Below are 22,569 nucleotides of genomic sequence, written 5' to 3'. Positions count from 1 at the left end.
CATCAGACTGTGTAACCTCTCTTCCCCCTCCACCATCTGCTTCTTCCCCCTCCACCATCTGTATCCATCATCTTATTTTAATTCCTTGCATTGATATGTTTTACCCTCAGCATTGCCCCCCTCCCCCAGCCCATACCATCCTACTTGAGCAATCTGATCCCTGTCGCCAATTGTTCGCTGACACACTGCTTACTTTCTGCGATTAACACATTCTGATCTCTTGAGGCGCCACTATCAGCACCTTGATTAGCCTCATTTACATTCCCTTTTTCTTTCTGTCCGAGACATTTTCGTCATTTTCCACCTATTGCTGACCACTCTATCGAGGCCCAATAGGGCACGCCAACCCCGCCCCATCCACATTAGTCAGAATCTGACCCCATTTCCAGTTCTCCAGCTTTGACAAAGAGTCACCCAGACCCGGACCGACCGCTGCCATCTCGCTCCACAGAGGCTGTCAGTCCTGCTGAGATTGTCCAGTATGTTCTGTTTTTGTTTCAGAATGAAGCATCCGCAGTAAGTTGCATTTGTCGTTCATTTAGACATGTTTGAGATGGTGAATAAGTATGTTTATCTGCATTTGTAAATGCATGAAATTCTGTTGTGGATGAACTAGCTCCGAATATCCAAAATAAGAAGGTCCTTTTCTTCTCATTGCCTGTCGAAAATTCAGTGCTTGTGACTTAATGTGGAATTTATTTTAGTGGCTCATGAGAGACTAATCCGCATAATCCTCGAACATACGAGATGGGGAACACAAGTACTTTGTGCAAACATTCCTCACACAACATGAGAAGCACTCTCCTGGATGCTGAGAGGCTAGGCCCCTTATTACAAGACGACTGCTGTTTCTTACAGCTTTCACACTCATAGTGTGTGCAACAGTCTCACACTGTAAATGCTGCCCCCATTCTGTGTGTCCTTCCATCGCAGATTTGGGTTTGAATCTTGTTTCCACTTCTTCTTTGTATCCGGGCGGTAGTTGTTGAGAGCTGGCACAGACACAGCGGCTGGAATGGCCTCATACTGTGGTGTAATTATTCTCTCATTCGATGCTCACCTCACTCTGTGGCCAGGGAACCCTAGGCCTTTTCTCATTTAATCTCTCCTGACTTGCACCCTGTCAGAGCGCTTTCCTGTTGTTCTGTTTGCTCCCACCAGGATTTGACTTGGTTAAAACGTCCGACATTTCTAACCCGTCCCGGTTTTAATGAAAGGTGATGGTGAAAGACAAGCTTTGTTGTCCTGTCGACAAATTCCGCCTGACTCGCTGAGTTGTTCCAGTATTTTCCGCAGATGTTAGATCGACTTTCGATGGCAATAACAGAGTGCTTCTGTTACTTTCCCGGGGCTCGTTGGTCTAGGGGTATGACATTCACTTACCTCTATTGACTAATTCCAGTTGATTCAGGCAGCCCTCTGTATATTTCATTTTATTCAGTTCAACAACATCAGACTGTGTAATCTCTCTTCTCCCTCCACCATCTGTTTATTTCCATCAAGTTATTTTCATTCCTTCCATTGGTATGTTTTACCCTCAGCATTGCGCCCCTCCCCCCAGCCCATACCATCCTACTTGAGCAACCCTGTCGCCAATTGTTCGCTGACACACTGTTTTCTTTGTTCTGCTATTAACACATTCTGATCTCTTGAGGCGCCACTATCAGCAACTTTCTTAGCCTTGATTAGCCTCATTTACATTCCCTTTTTCTTTCTGTCCGAGACATTTTCGTCATTTTCCACCTATTGCTGACCACTCTATCGAGGCCCAATAGGGCACGCCAACCCCGCCCCATCCACATTTGTCTGAATCTGACCCCATTTCCAGTTCTCCAGCTTTGACAAAGAGTCACCCAGGCCCGGAACGACCGCTGCCATCTCGCTCCACAGAGGCCGTCAGTCCTGCTGAGATTGTCCAGTATGTTCTGTTTTTGTTTCAGAATGAAGCATCCGCAGTAAGTTGCATTTGTCGTTCATTTAGACATGTTTGAGATGGTGAATAAGTAGGTGTATCTGCATTAGTAAATGCATGAAATTCTGTTGTGGATGAACTAGCTCCGCATATCCAAAATAAGAAGGTCCTTTTCTTCTCATTGCCTGTCGAAAATTCAGTGCTTGTGACTTAATGTGGAATTTATTTTAGTGGCTCATGAGAGTCTAAACCTCATAATCCTCGAACATACGAGATGGGGGAACAAAAGTACTTTGTGCAAACATTCCTCACACAACATGAGAAGCACTTGATGTTTCTACCTGGTATGGCCCCGGGGACCTTTCGCATGTTAGGGGAATGTGCTAACCACTACACTACAGAAACCGCTGGCGGTGCAGTAATCATTGGACTTGTGCAATGTTCAACCTCACTGTGTTGCTGCAGCTTCTCATGGTTCGTCTGAGAGGCCATGTCACTTATTACAAGAAGACAGCCGTTTCTTTAAAACCGATGTCTCAACTTATAAAACAATCAGATTCGCATGGTGAGGCTGAGAGGCTAGGCCACTTATTACAAGACGACTGCTGTTTCTTTCAAAAACAGATGTTTCAACATATAAAACCACGAGATGTAGAAATTAGATCGAACTTAACATGATCTGCGTTAACTTCACAGGGACGTGACCCAACTAATCCACAGAGCCAAAGTGGAGAATTGAACTGACTGGAGAGCTGCATCTTAACGCTGACCTCCCGGACCTCGGCCTCCTGAAATGTTCCAAAGAAGCTCAACAAACACTCGAGGAACAGCAGCGCATCTTTCCACTGGGCTCAATACAGCTTTCACACTCATAGTGTGTGCAACCGTCTCACACTGTAAATGCTGCCCCCATTCTGTGTGTACTACCATCGCAGATTTGTGTTTGAATCTTGTTTCCACTTCGTCTTTGTATCCGGGCGGTAGTTGCTGAGAGCTGGCACAGACACAGCGGCTGGAATGGCCTCATACTGTGGTGTAATTATTCTCTCATTCGATGCTCACCTCACTCTGTGGCCAGGGAACCCTAATCCTTGTCTCATTTAATCTCTCCTGACTTGCACCCTGTCAGAGCGCTTTCCTGTTATTCTGTTTGCTCCCACCGGGATTTGACTTGGTTAAAACGTCCGACATTTCTAACCCGTCCCGGTTTTAATGAAAAGTGATGGTGAAAGACGAGCTGTGTTGTCCTGTCGACAAATCCCGCCTGACTCGCTGAGTTGTTCCAGTATCTTCCGCAGATGTCGGATCAACTTTCGATACGAGAATTGAAGACGTTCTGCTCACTTTGCTCTGCATCAAGAATCAGCTGTCCCACCCAGTGAGTTAAAGCGCACGCCAAAAGTTCGAATTCCGAGCCAGCCAGGAGTCGAACCTGGAATCTCCTGATTCGTAGTCAGACGCGTTATCCATTGCGCCACTGGCCCGGCCGGGTGAATGCATTTTGCTATTCCTTGTTGAGCCTCTGTGGCGCATTCGGCGGGATTCATTCACATTGGGTTTCCTTTGTGAAGCTGAGCTCACACAGCAGGGAACCAATACGTTCCCGAGACAATCAAGACATTTTCTAAAAGCTTGTCTATGTGTGGATATTCACTTACTTCTATTGACTTATTCCAGTAGATTCAGGCAGCTCTCTGTATGTTTCATTTTATTCAGTTCAACAACATCAGACTGTGTAACCTCTCTTCCCCCTCCACCAACTGCTTCTTCCCCCTCCACCATCTGTATCCATCATCTTATTTTAATTCCTTGCATTGATATGTTTTACCCTCAGCATTGCCCCCCTCCCCCAGCCCATACCATCCTACTTGAGCAATCTGATCCCTCTCGCCAATTGTTCGCTGACACACTGCTTACTTTCTGCGATTAACACATTCTGATCTCTTGAGGCGCCACTATCAGCACCTTGATTAGCCTCATTTACATTCCCTTTTTCTTTCTGTCCGAGACATTTTCGTCATTTTCCACCTATTGCTGACCACTCTATCGAGGCCCAATAGGGCACGCCAACCCCGCCCCATCCACATTAGTCTGAATCTGACCCCATTTCCAGTTCTCCAGCTTTGACAAAGAGTCACCCAGGCCCGGACCGACCGCTGCCATCTCGCTCCACAGAGGCTGTCAGTCCTGCTGAGATTGTCCAGTATGTTCTGTTTTTGTTTCAGAATGAAGCATCCGCAGTAAGTTGCATTTGTCGTTCATTTAGACATGTTTGAGATGGTGAATAAGTATGTTTATCTGCATTTGTAAATGCATGAAATTCTGTTGTGGATGAACTAGCTCCGAATATCCAAAATAGGAAGGTCCTTTTCTTCTCATTGCCTGTCGAAAATTCAGTGCTTGTGACTTAATGTGGAATTTATTTTAGTGGCTCATGAGAGTCTAAACCTCATAATCCTCGAACATACGAGATGGGGGAACAAAAGTACTTTGTGCAAACATTCCTCACACAACATGAGAAGCACTTGATGTTTCTACCCGGTATGGCCCCGGGGACCTTTCGCATGTTAGGGGAATGTGCTAACCACTACACTACAGAAACCGCTGGCGGTGCAGTAATCAATGGACTTGTGCAATGTTCAACCTCACTGTGTTGCTGCAGCTTCTCATGGTTCGTCTGAGAGGCCATGTCACTTATTACAAGAAGACAGCCGTTTCTTTAAAACCGATGTCTCAACTTATAAAACAATCAGGAATCGAACTTTACAGACCTGAAGATAAGTTATGTTTTGCTTGAAGTGGAAGTTAAATTGAGAAGGCAGGGCTTTCGAAAATAACCACAACCAGACGGGTGCATGCATTTTGCTATTTCTCGTTGATGAAGACCAGTTACGAGATTGCGGCAATAGTCAGCAACAGACTAAACTTGAAGTTCGAGATGTTTCTGCCCGGTTTCGAACCGGGGACCTTTCGCGTGTTAGGCGAATGTGATAACCACTACACTACAGAAACAGCTGGCAATCAACGGACGTGTACAATGTGCAACCTCACTGTGTTGCTGCAGATTCGCATGGTGAGGCTGAGAGGCTAGGCCACTTATTACAAGTCGACTGCTGTTTCTTTCAAAAACAGATGTTTCAACATATAAAACCACGAGATGTAGAAATTAGATCGAACTTAACATGATCTGCGTTAACTTCACAGGGACGTGACCCATCTAATCTACAGAGCCAAAGTGGAGAATTGAACTGACTGGAGAGCTGCATCTTAACGCTGACCTTCCGGACCTCGGCCTCCTGAAATGTTCCAAAGAAGCTCAACAAACACTCGAGGAACAGCAGCGCATCTTTCCACTGGGCTCAATACAGCTTTCACACTCATAGTGTGTGCAACCGTCTCACACTGTAAATGCTGCCCCCATTCTGTGTGTACTACCATCGCAGATTTGGGTTTGAATCTTGTTTCCACTTCGTCTTTGTATCCGGGCGGTAGTTGCTGAGAGCTGGCACAGACACAGCGGCTGGAATGGCCTCATACTGTGGTGTAATTATTCTCTCATTCGATGCTCACCTCACTCTGTGGCCAGGGAACCCTAGGACTTTTCTCATTTAATCTCTCCTGACTTGCACCCTGTCAGAGCGCTTTCCTGTTATTCTGTTTGCTCCCACCGGGATTTGGCTTGGTTAAAACGTCCGACATTTCTAACCCGTCCCGGTTTTAATGAAAAGTGATGGTGAAATACGAGCTGTGTTGTCCTGTCGACAAATCCCGCCTGACTCGCTGAGTTGTTCCAGTATCTTCCGCAGATGTCGGATCAACTTTCGATACGAGAATTGAAGACGTTCTGCTCACTTTGCTCTGCATCAAGAATCAGCTGTCCCACCCAGTGAGTTAAAGCGCACGCCAAAAGTTCGAATTCCGAGCCAGCCAGGAGTTGAACGTGGAATCTCTTGATTCGTAGGCAGACGCGTTATCCCTTGCGCCACTGGCCCAGCCGGGTGCATGCATTTTGCTATTCCTTGTTGAGCCTCTGTGGCGCATTCGGCGGGATTCATTCACATTGGGTTTCCTTTGAGAAGCTGAGCTCACACAGCAGGGAACCAATACGTTCCCGAGACAATCAAGACATTTTCTAAAAGCTTGTCTATGTGTGGATATTCACTTACTTCTATTGACTTATTCCAGTAGATTCAGGCAGCTCTCTGTATGTTTCATTTTATTCAGTTCAACAACATCAGACTGTGTAACCTCTCTTCCCCCTCCACCATCTGCTTCTTCCCCCTCCACCATCTGTATCCATCATCTTATTTTAATTCCTTGCATTGATATGTTTTACCCTCAGCATTGCCCCCCTCCCCCAGCCCATACCATCCTACTTGAGCAATCTGATCCCTGTCGCCAATTGTTCGCTGACACACTGCTTACTTTCTGCGATTAACACATTCTGATCTCTTGAGGCGCCACTATCAGCACCTTGATTAGCCTCATTTACATTCCCTTTTTCTTTCTGTCCGAGACATTTTCGTCATTTTCCACCTATTGCTGACCACTCTATCGAGGCCCAATAGGGCACGCCAACCCCGCCCCATCCACATTAGTCTGAAACTGACCCCATTTCCAGTTCTCCAGCTTTGACAAAGAGTCACCCAGGCCCGGAACGACCGCTGCCATCTCGCTCCACAGAGGCTGTCAGTCCTGCTGAGATTGTCCAGTATGTTCTGTTTTTGTTTCAGAATGAAGCATCCGCAGTAAGTTGCATTTGTCGTTCATTTAGACATGTTTGAGATGGTGAATAAGTATGTTTATCTGCATTTGTAAATGCATGAAATTCTGTTGTGGATGAACTAGCTCCGAATATCCAAAATAGGAAGGTCCTTTTCTTCTCATTGCCTGTCGAAAATTCAGTGCTTGTTACTTAATGTGGAATTTATTTCAGTGGCTCATGAGAGACTAAACCTCATAATCCTCGAACATACGAGATGGGGGAACAAAAGTACTTTGTGCAAACATTCCTCACACAACATGAGAAGCACTTGATGTTTCTACCCGGTATGGCCCCGGGGACCTTTCGCATGTTAGGGGAATGTGCTAACCACTACACTACAGAAACCGCTGGCGGTGCAGTAATCAATGGACTTGTGCAATGTTCAACCTCACTGTGTTGCTGCAGCTTCTCATGGTTCGTCTGAGAGGCCATGTCACTTATTACAAGAAGACAGCCGTTTCTTTAAAACCGATGTCTCAACTTATAAAACAATCAGGAATCGAACTTTACAGACCTGAAGATAAGTTATGTTTTGCTTGAAGTGGAAGTTAAATTGAGAAGGCAGGGCTTTCGAAAATAACCACAACCAGACGGGTGCATGCATTTTGCTATTTCTCGTTGATGAAGACCAGTTACGAGATTGCGGCAATAGTCAGCAACAGACTAAACTGGAAGTTCGAGATGTTTCTGCCCGGTTTCGAACCGGGGACCTTTCGCGTGTTAGGCGAATGTGATAACCACTACACTACAGAAACAGCTGGCAATCAACGGACGTGTACAATGTGCAACCTCACTGTGTTGCTGCAGATTCGCATGGTGAGGCTGAGAGGCTAGGCCACTTATTACAAGTCGACTGCTGTTTCTTTCAAAAACAGATGTTTCAACATATAAAACCACGAGATGTAGAAATTAGATCGAACTTAACATGATCTGCGTTAACTTCACAGGGACGTGACCCATCTAATCTACAGAGCCAAAGTGGAGAATTGAACTGACTGGAGAGCTGCATCTTAACGCTGACCTTCCGGACCTCGGCCTCCTGAAATGTTCCAAAGAAGCTCAACAAACACTCGAGGAACAGCAGCGCATCTTTCCACTGGGCTCAATACAGCTTTCACACTCATAGTGTGTGCAACCGTCTCACACTGTAAATGCTGCCCCCATTCTGTGTGTACTACCATCGCAGATTTGGGTTTGAATCTTGTTTCCACTTCGTCTTTGTATCCGGGCGGTAGTTGCTGAGAGCTGGCACAGACACAGCGGCTGGAATGGCCTCATACTGTGGTGTAATTATTCTCTCATTCGATGCTCACCTCACTCTGTGGCCAGGGAACCCTAGGACTTTTCTCATTTAATCTCTCCTGACTTGCACCCTGTCAGAGCGCTTTCCTGTTATTCTGTTTGCTCCCACCGGGATTTGGCTTGGTTAAAACGTCCGACATTTCTAACCCGTCCCGGTTTTAATGAAAAGTGATGGTGAAATACGAGCTGTGTTGTCCTGTCGACAAATCCCGCCTGACTCGCTGAGTTGTTCCAGTATCTTCCGCAGATGTCGGATCAACTTTCGATACGAGAATTGAAGACGTTCTGCTCACTTTGCTCTGCATCAAGAATCAGCTGTCCCACCCAGTGAGTTAAAGCGCACGCCAAAAGTTCGAATGCCGAGCCAGCCAGGAGTCGAACCTAGAATCTCCTGATTCGTAGTCAAACGCGTTATCCATTGCGCCACTGGCCCAGCCGGTGCATGCATTTTGCTATTCCTTGTTGAGCCTCTGTGGCGCATTCGGCGGGATTCATTCACATTGGGTTTCCTTTGAGAAGCTGAGCTCACACAGCAGGGAACCAATACGTTCCCGAGACAATCAAGACATTTTCGAAAAGCTTGTCTATGTGTGGATTTTCACTTACTTCTATTGACTTATTCCAGTAGATTCAGGCAGCTCTCTGTATGTTTCATTTTATTCAGTTCAACAACATCAGACTGTGTAACCTCTCTTCCCCCTCCACCATCTGCTTCTTCCCCCTCCACCATCTGTATCCATCATCTTATTTTAATTCCTTGCATTGATATGTTTTACCCTCAGCATTGCCCCCCTCCCCCAGCCCATACCATCCTACTTGAGCAATCTGATCCCTGTCGCCAATTGTTCGCTGACACACTGCTTACTTTCTGCGATTAACACATTCTGATCTCTTGAGGCGCCACTATCAGCACCTTGATTAGCCTCATTTACATTCCCTTTTTCTTTCTGTCCGAGACATTTTCGTCATTTTCCACCTATTGCTGACCACTCTATCGAGGCCCAATAGGGCACGCCAACCCCGCCCCATCCACATTAGTCTGAATCTGACCCCATTTCCAGTTCTCCAGCTTTGACAAAGAGTCACCCAGACCCGGACCGACCGCTGCCATCTCGCTCCACAGAGGCTGTCAGTCCTGCTGAGATTGTCCAGTATGTTCTGTTTTTGTTTCAGAATGAAGCATCCGCAGTAAGTTGCATTTGTCGTTCATTTAGACATGTTTGAGATGGTGAATAAGTATGTTTATCTGCATTTGTAAATGCATGAAATTCTGTTGTGGATGAACTAGCTCCGAATATCCAAGATAAGAAGGTCCTTTTCTTCTCATTGCCTGTCGAAAATTCAGTGCTTGTGACTTAATGTGGAATTTATTTTAGTGGCTCATGAGAGACTAATCCTCATAATCCTCGAACATACGAGATGGGGAACACAAGTACTTTGTGCAAACATTCCTCACACAACATGAGAAGCACTTGATGTTTCTACCCGGTATGGCCCCGGGGACCTTTCGCATGTTAGGGGAATGTGCTAACCACTACACTACAGAAACCGCTGGCGGTGCAGTAATCAATGGACTTGTGCAATGTTCAACCTCACTGTGTTGCTGCAGATTCTCATGGTTCATCTGAGAGGCCATGTCACTTATTACAAGAAGACAGCCGTTTCTTTAAAACCGATGTCTCAACTTATAAAACAATCAGGAATCGAACTTTACAGACGAAGATAAGTTATGTTTTGCTTGAAGTGGAAGTTAAATTGAGAATGCAGGGCTTTCGTAAATAACCACAACCAGACGGGTGCATGCATTTTGCTATTCCTCGTTGATGAAGACCAGTTACGAGATTGCGGCAATAGTCAGCAACAGACTAAACTGGAAATACGAGATGTTTCTGCCCGGTTTCGAACCGGGGACCTTTCGCGTGTAAGGCGAATGTGATAACCACTACACTACAGAAACAGCTGGCAATCAGCGGACGTGTACAATGTGAAACCTCACTGTGTTGCTGCAGATTCGCATGGTGAGGCTGAGAGGCTAGGCCACTTATTACAAGACGACTGCTGTTTCTTACAGCTTTCACACTCATAGTGTGTGCAACAGTCTCACACTGTAAATGCTGCCCCCATTCTGTGTGTCCTTCCATCGCAGATTTGGGTTTGAATCTTGTTTCCACCTCTTCTTTGTATCCGGGCGGTAGTTGTTGAGAGCTGGCACAGACACAGCGGCTGGAATGGCCTCATACTGTGGTGTAATTATTCTCTCATTCGATGCTCACCTCACTCTGTGGCCAGGGAACCCTAGGCCTTTTCTCATTTAATCTCTCCTGACTTGCACCCTGTCAGAGCGCTTTCCTGTTGTTCTGTTTGCTCCCACCAGGATTTGACTTGGTTAAAACGTCCGACATTTCTAACCCGTCCCGGTTTTAATGAAAGGTGATGGTGAAAGACAAGCTTTGTTGTCCTGTCGACAAACTCCGCCTGACTCGCTGAGTTGTTCCAGTATTTTCCGCAGATGTTAGATCGACTTTCGATGGCAATAACAGCGTGCTTCTGTTACTTTCCCGGGGCTCGTTGGTCTAGGGGTATGACATTCACTTACCTCTATTGACTAATTCCAGTTGATTCAGGCAGCCCTCTGTATATTTCATTTTATTCAGTTCAACAACATCAGACTGTGTAATCTCTCTTCTCCCTCCACCATCTGTTTATTTCCATCAAGTTATTTTCATTCCTTCCATTGGTATGTTTTACCCTCAGCATTGCGCCCCTCCCCCCAGCCCATACCATCCTACTTGAGCAACCCTGTCGCCAATTGTTCGCTGACACACTGTTTTCTTTGTTCTGCTATTAACACATTCTGATCTCTTGAGGCGCCACTATCAGCAACTTTCTTAGCCTTGATTAGCCTCATTTACATTCCCTTTTTCTTTCTGTCCGAGACATTTTCGTCATTTTCCACCTATTGCTGACCACTCTATCGAGGCCCAATAGGGCACGCCAACCCCGCCCCATCCACATTTGTCTGAATCTGACCCCATTTCCAGTTCTCCAGCTTTGACAAAGAGTCACCCAGGCCCGGAACGACCGCTGCCATCTCGCTCCACAGAGGCTGTCAGTCCTGCTGAGATTGTCCAGTATGTTCTGTTTTTGTTTCAGAATGAAGCATCCGCAGTAAGTTGCATTTGTCGTTCATTTAGACATGTTTGAGATGGTGAATAAGTATGTTTATCTGCATTTGTAAATGCATGAAATTCTGTTGTGGATGAACTAGCTCCGAATATCCAAAATAGGAAGGTCCTTTTCTTCTCATTGCCTGTCGAAAATTCAGTGCTTGTGACTTAATGTGGAATTTATTTTAGTGGCTCATGAGAGTCTAAACCTCATAATCCTCGAACATACGAGATGGGGGAACATAAGGACTATGTGCAAACATTCCTCACACAACATGAGAAGCACTTGATGTTTCTACCTGGTATGGCCCCGGGGACCTTTCGCATGTTAGGGGAATGTGCTAACCACTACACTACAGAAACCGCTGGCGGTGCAGTAATCATTGGACTTGTGCAATGTTCAACCTCACTGTGTTGCTGCAGCTTCTCATGGTTCGCCTGAGAGGCCATGTCACTTATTACAAGAAGACAGCCGTTTCTTTAAAACCGATGTCTCAACTTATAAAACAATCAGGAATCGAACTTTACAGACCTGAAGATAAGTTATGTTTTGCTTGAAGTGGAAGTTAAATTGAGAATGCAGGGCTTTCGTAAATAGCCACAGCCAGACGGGTGCATGCATTTTGCTATTCCTCGTTGATGAAGACCAGTTACGAGATTGCGGCAATAGTCAGCAACAGACTAAACTGGAAGTTCGAGATGTTTCTGCCCGGTTTCGAACCGGGGACCTTTCGCGTGTAAGGCGAATGTGATAACCACTACACTACAGAAACAGCTGGCAATCAACGGACGTGTACAATGTGCAACCTCACTGTGTTGCTGCAGATTCGCATGGTGAGGCTGAGAGGCTAGGCCACTTATTACAAGACGACTGCTGTTTCTTTCAAAAACAGATGTTTCAACATATAAAACCACGAGATGTAGAAATTAGATCGAACTTAACATGATCTGCGTTAACTTCACAGGGACGTGACCCATCTAATCTACAGAGCCAAAGTGGAGAATTGAACTGACTGGAGAGCTGCATCTTAACGCTGACCTTCCGGACCTCGGCCTCCTGAAATGTTCCAAAGAAGCTCAACAAACACTCGAGGAACAGCAGCGCATCTTTCCACTGGGCTCAATACAGCTTTCACACTCATAGTGTGTGCAACCGTCTCACACTGTAAATGCTGCCCCCATTCTGTGTGTACTACCATCGCAGATTTGGGTTTGAATCTTGTTTCCACTTCGTCTTTGTATCCGGGCGGTAGTTGCTGAGAGCTGGCACAGACACAGCGGCTGGAATGGCCTCATACTGTGGTGTAATTATTCTCTCATTCGATGCTCACCTCACTCTGTGGCCAGGGAACCCTAATCCTTGTCTCATTTAATCTCTCCTGACTTGCACCCTGTCAGAGCGCTTTCCTGTTATTCTGTTTGCTCCCACCGGGATTTGACTTGGTTAAAACGTCCGACATTTCTAACCCGCCCCGGTTTTAATGAAAGGTGATGGTGAAAGACGTGCTTTGTTGTCCTGTCGACAAATGCCGCCTGACTCGCTGAGTTGTTCCAGTATCTTCCGCAGATGTCGGATCAACTTTCGATACGAGAATTGAAGACGTTCTGCTCACTTTGCTCTGCATCAAGAATCAGCTGTCCCACCCAGTGAGTTAAAGCGCACGCCAAAAGTTCGAATTCCGAGCCAGCCAGGAGTCGAACCTAGAATCTCCTGATTCGTAGTCAGACGCGTTATCCATTGCGCCACTGGCCCAGCCGGGTGCATGCATTTTGCTATTCCTTGTTGAGCCTCTGTGGCGCATTCGGCGGGATTCATTCACATTGGGTTTCCTTTGAGAAGCTGAGCTCACACAGCAGGGAACCAATACGTTCCCGAGACAATCAAGACATTTTCTAAAAGCTTGTCTATGTGTGGATATTCACTTACTTCTATTGACTTATTCCAGTAGATTCAGGCAGCTCTCTGTATGTTTCATTTTATTCAGTTCAACAACATCAGACTGTGTAACCTCTCTTCCCCCTCCACCATCTACTTCTTCCCCCTCCACCATCTGTATCCATCATCTTATTTTAATTCCTTGCATTGATATGTTTTACCCTCAGCATTGCCCCCCTCCCCCAGCCCATACCATCCTACTTGAGCAATCTGATCCCTGTCGCCAATTGTTCGCTGACACACTGCTTACTTTCTGCGATTAACACATTCTGATCTCTTGAGGCGCCACTATCAGCACCTTGATTAGCCTCATTTACATTCCCTTTTTCTTTCTGTCCGAGACATTTTCGTCATTTTCCACCTATTGCTGACCACTCTATCGAGGCCCAATAGGGCACGCCAACCCCGCCCCATCCACATTAGTCTGAATCTGACCCCATTTCCAGTTCTCCAGCTTTGACAAAGAGTCACCCAGGCCCGGAACGACCGCTGCCATCTCGCTCCACAGAGGCTGTCAGTCCTGCTGAGATTGTCCAGTATGTTCTGTTTTTGTTTCAGAATGAAGCATCCGCAGTAAGTTGCATTTGTCGTTCATTTAGACATGTTTGAGATGGTGAATAAGTATGTTTATCTGCATTTGTAAATGCATGAAATTCTGTTGTGGATGAACTAGCTCCGAATATCCAAAATAGGAAGGTCCTTTTCTTCTCATTGCCTGTCGAAAATTCAGTGCTTGTGACTTAATGTGGAATTTATTTTAGTGGCTCATGAGAGTCTAAACCTCATAATCCTCGAACATACGAGATGGGGGAACAAAAGGACTATGTGCAAACATTCCTCACACAACATGAGAAGCACTTGATGTTTCTACCTGGTATGGCCCCGGGGACCTTTCGCATGTTAGGGGAATGTGCTAACCACTACACTACAGAAACCGCTGGCGGTGCAGTAATCATTGGACTTGTGCAATGTTCAACCTCACTGTGTTGCTGCAGCTTCTCATGGTTCGCCTGAGAGGCCATGTCACTTATTACAAGAAGACAGCCGTTTCTTTAAAACCGATGTCTCAACTTATAAAACAATCAGGAATCGAACTTTACAGACCTGAAGATAAGTTATGTTTTGCTTGAAGTGGAAGTTAAATTGAGAATGCAGGGCTTTCGTAAATAACCACAACCAGACGGGTGCATGCATTTTACTATTCCTCGTTGATGAAGACCAGTTACGAGATTGCGGCAATAGTCAGCAACAGACTAAACTGGAAGTTCGAGATGTTTCTGCCCGGTTTCGAACCGGGGACCTTTCGCGTGTAAGGCGAATGTGATAACCACAACACTACAGAAACAGCTGGCAATCAACGGACGTGTACAATGTGCAACCTCACTGTGTTGCTGCAGATTCGCATGGTGAGGCTGAGAGGCTAGGCCACTTATTACAAGACGACTGCTGTTTCTTTCAAAAACAGATGTTTCAACATATAAAACCACCAGATGCTCACCTCACTCTGTGGCCAGGGAACCCTAATCCTTGTCTCATTTAATCTCTCCTGACTTGCACCCTGTCAGAGCGCTTTCCTGTTATTCTGTTTGCTCCCACCGGGATTTGACTTGGTTAAAACGTCCGACATTTCTAACCCGTCCCGGTTTTAATGAAAAGTGATGGTGAAAGACGAGCTGTGTTGTCCTGTCGACAAATCCCGCCTGACTCGCTGAGTTGTTCCAGTATCTTCCGCAGATGTCGGATCAACTTTCGATACGAGAATTGAAGACGTTCTGCTCACTTTGCTCTGCATCAAGAATCAGCTGTCCCACCCAGTGAGTTAAAGCGCACGCCAAAAGTTCGAATTCCGAGCCAGCCAGGAGTCGAACCTGGAATCTGCTGATTCGTAGTCAGACGCGTTATCCATTGCGCCACTGGCCCAGCCGGGTGAATGCATTTTGCTATTCCTTGTTGAGCCTCTGTGGCGCATTCGGCGGGATTCATTCACATTGGGTTTCCTTTGAGAAGCTGAGCTCACACAGCAGGGAACCAATACGTTCCCGAGACAATCAAGACATTTTCTAAAAGCTTGTCTATGTGTGGATATTCACTTACTTCTATTGACTTATTCCAGTAGATTCAGGCAGCTCTCTGTATGTTTCATTTTATTCAGTTCAACAACATCAGACTGTGTAACCTCTCTTCCCCCTCCACCATCTGCTTCTTCCCCCTCCACCATCTGTATCCATCATCTTATTTTAATTCCTTGCATTGATATGTTTTACCCTCAGCATTGCCCCCCTCCCCCAGCCCATACCATCCTACTTGAGCAATCTGATCCCTGTCGCCAATTGTTCGCTGACACACTGCTTACTTTCTGCGATTAACACATTCTGATCTCTTGAGGCGCCACTATCAGCACCTTGATTAGCCTCATTTACATTCCCTTTTTCTTTCTGTCCGAGACATTTTCGTCATTTTCCACCTATTGCTGACCACTCTATCGAGGCCCAATAGGGCACGCCAACCCCGCCCCATCCACATTAGTCTGAATCTGACCCCATTTCCAGTTCTCCAGCTTTGACAAAGAGTCACCCAGGCCCGGAACGACCGCTGCCATCTCGCTCCACAGAGGCTGTCAGTCCTGCTGAGATTGTCCAGTATGTTCTGTTTTTGTTTCAGAATGAAGCATCCGCAGTAAGTTGCATTTGTCGTTCATTTAGACATGTTTGAGATGGTGAATAAGTATGTTTATCTGCATTTGTAAATGCATGAAATTCTGTTGTGGATGAACTAGCTCCGAATATCCAAAATAGGAAGGTCCTTTTCTTCTCATTGCCTGTCGAAAATTCAGTGCTTGTGACTTAATGTGGAATTTATTTTAGTGGCTCATGAGAGTCTAAACCTCATAATCCTCGAACATACGAGATGGGGGAACAAAAGGACTTTGTGCAAACATTCCTCACACAACATGAGAAGCACTTGATGTTTCTACCCGGTATGGCCCCGGGGACCTTTCGCATGTTAGGGGAATGTGCTAACCACTACACTACAGAAACCGCTGGCGGTGCAGTAATCAATGGACTTGTGCAATGTTCAACCTCGCTGTGTTGCTGCAGCTTCTCATGGTTCGTCTGAGAGGCCATGTCACTTATTACAAGAAGACAGCCGTTTCTTTAAAACCGATGTCTCAACTTATAAAACAATCAGGAATCGAACTTTACAGAACTGAAGATAAGTTATGTTTTGCTTGAAGTGGAAGTTAAATTGAGAAGGCAGGGCTTTCGAAAATAACCACAACCAGACGGGTGCATGCATTTTGCTATTTCTCGTTGATGAAGACCAGTTACGAGATTGCGGCAATAGTCAGCAACAGACTAAACTGGAAATACGAGATGTTTCTGCCCGGTTTCGAACCGGGGACCTTTCGCATGTTAGGGGAATGTGCTAACCACTACACTACAGAAACCGCTGGCGGTGCAGTAATCAATGGACTTGTGCAATGTTCAACCTCGCTGTGTTGCTGCAGCTTCTCATGGTTCGTCTGAGAGGCCATGTCACTTATTACAAGAAGACAGCCGTTTCTTTAAAACCGATGTCTCAACTTATAAAACAATCAGGAATCGAACTTTACAGAACTGAAGATAAGTTATGTTTTGCTTGAAGTGGAAGTTAAATTGAGAAGGCAGGGCTTTCGAAAATAACCACAACCAGACGGGTGCATGCATTTTGCTATTTCTCGTTGATGAAGACCAGTTACGAGATTGCGGCAATAGTCAGCAACAGACTAAACTGGAAATACGAGATGTTTCTGCCCGGTTTCGAACCGGGGACCTTTCGCGTGTTAGGCGAATGTGATAACCACTACACTACAGAAACAGCTGGCAATCAACGGACGTGTACAATGTGCAACCTCACTGTGTTGCTGCAGATTCGCATGGTGAGGCTGAGAGGCTAGGCCACTTATTACAAGTCGACTGCTGTTTCTTTCAAAAACAGATGTTTCAACATATAAAACCACGAGATGTAGAAATTAGATCGAACTTAACATGATCTGCGTTAACTTCACAGGGACGTGACCCATCTAATCTACAGAGCCAAAGTGGAGAATTGAACTGACTGGAGAGCTGCATCTTAACGCTGACCTTCCGGACCTCGGCCTCCTGAAATGTTCCAAAGAAGCTCAACAAACACTCGAGGAACAGCAGCGCATCTTTCCACTGGGCTCAATACAGCTTTCACACTCATAGTGTGTGCAACCGTCTCACACTGTAAATGCTGCCCCCATTCTGTGTGTACTACCATCGCAGATTTGGGTTTGAATCTTGTTTCCACTTCGTCTTTGTATCCGGGCGGTAGTTGCTGAGAGCTGGCACAGACACAGCGGCTGGAATGGCCTCATACTGTGGTGTAATTATTCTCTCATTCGATGCTCACCTCACTCTGTGGCCAGGGAACCCTAGGCCTTTTCTCATTTAATCTCTCCTGACTTGCACCCTGTCAGAGCGCTTTCCTGTTATTCTGTTTGCTCCCACCGGGATTTGACTTGGTTAAAACGTCCGACATTTCTAACCCGCCCCGGTTTTAATGAAAGGTGATGGTGAAAGACGTGCTTTGTTGTCCTGTCGACAAATGCCGCCTGACTCGCTGAGTTGTTCCAGTATCTTCCGCAGATGTCGGATCAACTTTCGATACGAGAATTGAAGACGTTCTGCTCACTTTGCTCTGCATCAAGAATCAGCTGTCCCACCCAGTGAGTTAAAGCGCACGCCAAAATTCGAATTTCGAGCCAGCCAGGAGTCGAACCTGGAATCTCCTGATTCGTAGTCAGACGCGTTATCCATTGCGCCACTGGCCCAGCCGGGTGAATGCATTTTGCTATTCCTTGTTGAGCCTCTGTGGCGCATTCGGCGGGATTCATTCACATTGGGTTTCCTTTGAGAAGCTGAGCTCACACAGCAGGGAACCAATACGTTCCCGAGACAATCAAGACATTTTCTAAAAGCTTGTCTATGTGTGGATATTCACTTACTTCTATTGACTTATTCCAGTAGATTCAGGCAGCTCTCTGTATGTTTCATTTTCTTCAGTTCAACAACATCAGACTGTGTAACCTCTCTTCCCCCTCCACCATCTGCTTCTTCCCCCTCCACCATCTGTATCCATCATCTTATTTTAATTCCTTGCATTGATATGTTTTACCCTCAGCATTGCCCCCCTCCCCCAGCCCATACCATCCTACTTGAGCAATCTGATCCCTGTCGCCAATTGTTCGCTGACACACTGCTTACTTTCTGCGATTAACACATTCTGATCTCTTGAGGCGCCACTATCAGCACCTTGATTAGCCTCATTTACATTCCCTTTTTCTTTCTGTCCGAGACATTTTCGTCATTTTCCACCTATTGCTGACCACTCTATCGAGGCCCAATAGGGCACGCCAACCCCGCCCCATCCACATTAGTCTGAATCTGACCCCATTTCCAGTTCTCCAGCTTTGACAAAGAGTCACCCAGGCCCGGAACGACCGCTGCCATCTCGCTCCACAGAGGCTGTCAGTCCTGCTGAGATTGTCCAGTATGTTCTGTTTTTGTTTCAGAATGAAGCATCCGCAGTAAGTTGCATTTGTCGTTCATTTAGACATGTTTGAGATGGTGAATAAGTATGTTTATCTGCATTTGTAAATGCATGAAATTCTGTTGTGGATGAACTAGGTCCGAATATCCAAAATAGGAAGGTCCTTTTCTTCTCATTGCCTGTCGAAAATTCAGTGCTTGTGACTTAATGTGGAATTTATTTTAGTGGCTCATGAGAGTCTAAACCTCATAATCCTCGAACATACGAGATGGGGGAACAAAAGGACTATGTGCAAACATTCCTCACACAACATGAGAAGCACTTGATGTTTCTACCCGGTATGGCCCCGGGGACCTTTCGCATGTTAGGGGAATGTGCTAACCACTACACTACAGAAACCGCTGGCGGTGCAGTAATCATTGGACTTGTGCAATGTTCAACCTCACTGTGTTGCTGCAGCTTCTCATGGTTCGCCTGAGAGGCCATGTCACTTATTACAAGAAGACAGCCGTTTCTTTAAAACCGATGTCTCAACTTATAAAACAATCAGGAATCGAACTTTACAGACCTGAAGATAAGTTATGTTTTGCTTGAAGTGGAAGTTAAATTGAGAATGCAGGGCTTTCGTAAATAACCACAACCAGACGGGTGCATGCATTTTGCTATTCCTCGTTGATGAAGACCAGTTACGAGATTGCGGCAATAGTCAGCAACAGACTAAACTGGAAGTTCGAGATGTTTCTGCCCGGTTTCGAACCGGGGACCTTTCGCGTGTAAGGCGAATGTGATAACCACTACACTACAGAAACAGCTGGCAATCAACGGACGTGTACAATGTGCAACCTCACTGTGTTGCTGCAGATTCGCATGGTGAGGTTGAGAGGCTAGGCCACTTATTACAAGACGACTGCTGTTTCTTTCAAAAACAGATGTTTCAACATATAAAACCACGAGATGTAGAAATTAGATCGAACTTAACATGATCTGCGTTAACTTCACAGGGACGTGACCCAACTAATCCACAGAGCCAAAGTGGAGAATTGAACTGACTGGAGAGCTGCATCTTAACGCTGACCTCCCGGACCTCGGCCTCCTGAAATGTTCCAAAGAAGCTCAACAAACACTCGAGGAACAGCAGCGCATCTTTCCACTGGGCTCAATACAGCTTTCACACTCATAGTGTGTGCAACCGTCTCACACTGTAAATGCTGCCCCCATTCTGTGTGTACTACCATCGCAGATTTGGGTTTGAATCTTGTTTCCACTTCGTCTTTGTATCCGGGCGGTAGTTGCTGAGAGCTGGCACAGACACAGCGGCTGGAATGGCCTCATACTGTGGTGTAATTATTCTCTCATTCGATGCTCACCTCACTCTGTGGCCAGGGAACCCTAGGCCTTTTCTCATTTAATCTCTCCTGACTTGCACCCTGTCAGAGCGCTTTCCTGTTATTCTGTTTGCTCCCACCGGGATTTGACTTGGTTAAAACGTCCGACATTTCTAACCCGTCCCGGTTTTAATGAAAAGTGATGGTGAAAGACGAGCTGTGTTGTCCTGTCGACAAATCCCGCCTGACTCGCTGAGTTGTTCCAGTATCTTCCGCAGATGTCGGATCAACTTTCGATACGAGAATTGAAGACGTTCTGCTCACTTTGCTCTGCATCAAGAATCAGCTGTCCCACCCAGTGAGTTAAAGCGCACGCCAAAATTCGAATTTCGAGCCAGCCAGGAGTCGAACCTGGAATCTCCTGATTCGTAGTCAGACGCGTTATCCATTGCGCCACTGGCCCAGCCGGGTGAATGCATTTTGCTATTCCTTGTTGAGCCTCTGTGGCGCATTCGGCGGGATTCATTCACATTGGGTTTCCTTTGAGAAGCTGAGCTCACACAGCAGGGAACCAATACGTTCCCGAGACAATCAAGACATTTTCTAAAAGCTTGTCTATGTGTGGATATTCACTTACTTCTATTGACTTATTCCAGTAGATTCAGGCAGCTCTCTGTATGTTACATTTTATTCAGTTCAACAACATCAGACTGTGTAACCTCTCTTCCCCCTCCACCATCTGCTTCTTCTCCCTCCACCATCTGTATCCATCATCTTATTTTAATTCCTTGCATTGATATGTTTTACCCTCAGCATTGCCCCCCTCCCCCAGCCCATACCATCCTACTTGAGCAATCTGATCCCTGTCGCCAATTGTTCGCTGACACACTGCTTACTTTCTGCGATTAACACATTCTGATCTCTTGAGGCGCCACTATCAGCACCTTGATTAGCCTCATTTACATTCCCTTTTTCTTTCTGTCCGAGACATTTTCGTCATTTTCCACCTATTGCTGACCACTCTATCGAGGCCCAATAGGGCACGCCAACCCCGCCCCATCCACATTAGTCTGAATCTGACCCCATTTCCAGTTCTCCAGCTTTGACAAAGAGTCACCCAGGCCCGGAACGACCGCTGCCATCTCGCTCCACAGAGGCTGTCAGTCCTGCTGAGATTGTCCAGTATGTTCTGTTTTTGTTTCAGAATGAAGCATCCGCAGTAAGTTGCATTTGTCGTTCATTTAGACATGTTTGAGATGGTGAATAAGTATGTTTATCTGCATTTGTAAATGCATGAAATTCTGTTGTGGATGAACTAGCTCCGAATATCCAAAATAAGAAGGTCCTTTTCTTCTCATTGCCTGTCGAAAATTCAGTGCTTGTGACTTAATGTGGAATTTAGTTTAGTGGCTCATGAGAGACTAATCCGCATAATCCTCGAACATACGAGATGGGGGAACAAAAGTACTTTGTGCAAACATTCCTCACACAACATGAGAAGCACTTGATGTTTCTACCTGGTATGGCCCCGGGGACCTTTCGCATGTTAGGGGAATGTGCTAACCACTACACTACAGAAACCGCTGGCGGTGCAGTCATCATTGGACTTGTGCAATGTTCAACCTCACTGAGTTGCTGCAGATTCTCATGGTTCGTCTGAGAGGCCATGTCACTTATTACAAGAAGACAGCCGTTTCTTTAAAACCGATGTCTCAACTTATAAAACAATCAGGAATCGAACTTTACAGACCTGAAGATAAGTTATGTTTTGCTTGAAGTGGAAGTTAAATTGAGAATGCAGGGCTTTCGTAAATAACCACAACCAGACGGGTGCATGCATTTTGCTATTCCTCGTTGATGAAGACCAGTTACGAGATTGCGGCAATAGACTAAACTGGAAATACGAGATGTTTCTGCCCGGTTTCGAACCGGGGACCTTTCGCGTGTAAGGCGAATGTGATAACCACTACACTACAGAAACAGCTGGCAATCGGCGGACGTGTACAATGTGAAACCTCACTGTGTTGCTGCAGATTCGCATGGTGAGGCTGAGAGGCTAGGCCACTTATTACAAGACGACTGCTGTTTCTTACAGCTTTCACACTCATAGTGTGTGCAACAGTCTCACACTGTAAATGCTGCCCCCATTCTGTGTGTCCTTCCATCGCAGATTTGGGTTTGAATCTTGTTTCCACTTCTTCTTTGTATCCGGGCGGTAGTTGTTGAGAGCTGGCACAGACACAGCGGCTGGAATGGCCTCATACTGTGGTGTAATTATTCTCTCATTCGATGCTCACCTCACTCTGTGGCCAGGGAACCCTAGGCCTTTTCTCATTTAATCTCTCCTGACTTGCACCCTGTCAGAGCGCTTTCCTGTTGTTCTGTTTGCTCCCACCAGGATTTGACTTGGTTAAAACGTCCGACATTTCTAACCCGTCCCGGTTTTAATGAAAGGTGATGGTGAAAGACAAGCTTTGTTGTCCTATCGACAAATTCCGCCTGACTCGCTGAGTTGTTCCAGTATTTTCCGCAGATGTTAGATCGACTTTCGATGGCAATAACAGCGTGCTTCTGTTACTTTCCCGGGGCTCGTTGGTCTAGGGGTA

General features: G+C 46.0%; 15 non-coding genes across 15 annotated transcripts; all 15 read right to left on the bottom strand.

Annotated features, from left to right (window-relative positions):
* Positions 1-3,323: 3,323 nt before the first annotated feature.
* Positions 3,324-3,396, bottom strand: trnar-acg (transfer RNA arginine (anticodon ACG)). Its single transcript has one exon. It is a non-coding gene; the product is annotated as a tRNA-Arg (tRNA).
* A 1,455-nt stretch (positions 3,397-4,851) lies between these two features.
* trnav-aac (transfer RNA valine (anticodon AAC)) lies at positions 4,852-4,924 on the bottom strand. The gene has a single exon. It is a non-coding gene; the product is annotated as a tRNA-Val (tRNA).
* A 2,435-nt stretch (positions 4,925-7,359) lies between these two features.
* Positions 7,360-7,432, bottom strand: trnav-aac (transfer RNA valine (anticodon AAC)). The gene has a single exon. It is a non-coding gene; the product is annotated as a tRNA-Val (tRNA).
* A 907-nt stretch (positions 7,433-8,339) lies between these two features.
* On the bottom strand, positions 8,340-8,412 carry trnar-acg (transfer RNA arginine (anticodon ACG)). Its single transcript has one exon. It is a non-coding gene; the product is annotated as a tRNA-Arg (tRNA).
* A 1,451-nt stretch (positions 8,413-9,863) lies between these two features.
* On the bottom strand, positions 9,864-9,936 carry trnav-uac (transfer RNA valine (anticodon UAC)). The gene has a single exon. It is a non-coding gene; the product is annotated as a tRNA-Val (tRNA).
* Positions 9,937-11,846: 1,910 nt separating this feature from the next.
* trnav-uac (transfer RNA valine (anticodon UAC)) lies at positions 11,847-11,919 on the bottom strand. Its single transcript has one exon. It is a non-coding gene; the product is annotated as a tRNA-Val (tRNA).
* Positions 11,920-12,826: 907 nt separating this feature from the next.
* Positions 12,827-12,899, bottom strand: trnar-acg (transfer RNA arginine (anticodon ACG)). Its single transcript has one exon. It is a non-coding gene; the product is annotated as a tRNA-Arg (tRNA).
* A 1,455-nt stretch (positions 12,900-14,354) lies between these two features.
* trnav-uac (transfer RNA valine (anticodon UAC)) lies at positions 14,355-14,427 on the bottom strand. The gene has a single exon. It is a non-coding gene; the product is annotated as a tRNA-Val (tRNA).
* A 502-nt stretch (positions 14,428-14,929) lies between these two features.
* trnar-acg (transfer RNA arginine (anticodon ACG)) lies at positions 14,930-15,002 on the bottom strand. Its single transcript has one exon. It is a non-coding gene; the product is annotated as a tRNA-Arg (tRNA).
* A 1,455-nt stretch (positions 15,003-16,457) lies between these two features.
* On the bottom strand, positions 16,458-16,530 carry trnav-aac (transfer RNA valine (anticodon AAC)). The gene has a single exon. It is a non-coding gene; the product is annotated as a tRNA-Val (tRNA).
* A 337-nt stretch (positions 16,531-16,867) lies between these two features.
* trnav-aac (transfer RNA valine (anticodon AAC)) lies at positions 16,868-16,940 on the bottom strand. The gene has a single exon. It is a non-coding gene; the product is annotated as a tRNA-Val (tRNA).
* A 906-nt stretch (positions 16,941-17,846) lies between these two features.
* On the bottom strand, positions 17,847-17,919 carry trnar-acg (transfer RNA arginine (anticodon ACG)). The gene has a single exon. It is a non-coding gene; the product is annotated as a tRNA-Arg (tRNA).
* A 1,455-nt stretch (positions 17,920-19,374) lies between these two features.
* On the bottom strand, positions 19,375-19,447 carry trnav-uac (transfer RNA valine (anticodon UAC)). Its single transcript has one exon. It is a non-coding gene; the product is annotated as a tRNA-Val (tRNA).
* A 906-nt stretch (positions 19,448-20,353) lies between these two features.
* On the bottom strand, positions 20,354-20,426 carry trnar-acg (transfer RNA arginine (anticodon ACG)). Its single transcript has one exon. It is a non-coding gene; the product is annotated as a tRNA-Arg (tRNA).
* A 1,445-nt stretch (positions 20,427-21,871) lies between these two features.
* trnav-uac (transfer RNA valine (anticodon UAC)) lies at positions 21,872-21,944 on the bottom strand. The gene has a single exon. It is a non-coding gene; the product is annotated as a tRNA-Val (tRNA).
* Positions 21,945-22,569: the final 625 nt, after the last annotated feature.

The sequence above is a fragment of the Scyliorhinus torazame genome, chromosome 5, assembly GCF_047496885.1.
Source record: "Scyliorhinus torazame isolate Kashiwa2021f chromosome 5, sScyTor2.1, whole genome shotgun sequence".
Classification (NCBI taxonomy): Eukaryota; Metazoa; Chordata; class Chondrichthyes; order Carcharhiniformes; family Scyliorhinidae; genus Scyliorhinus; species Scyliorhinus torazame.
The sequence above is the reverse complement of the archived record's forward strand: the minus strand, read 5'-3'. Positions and strand labels throughout refer to the sequence as shown.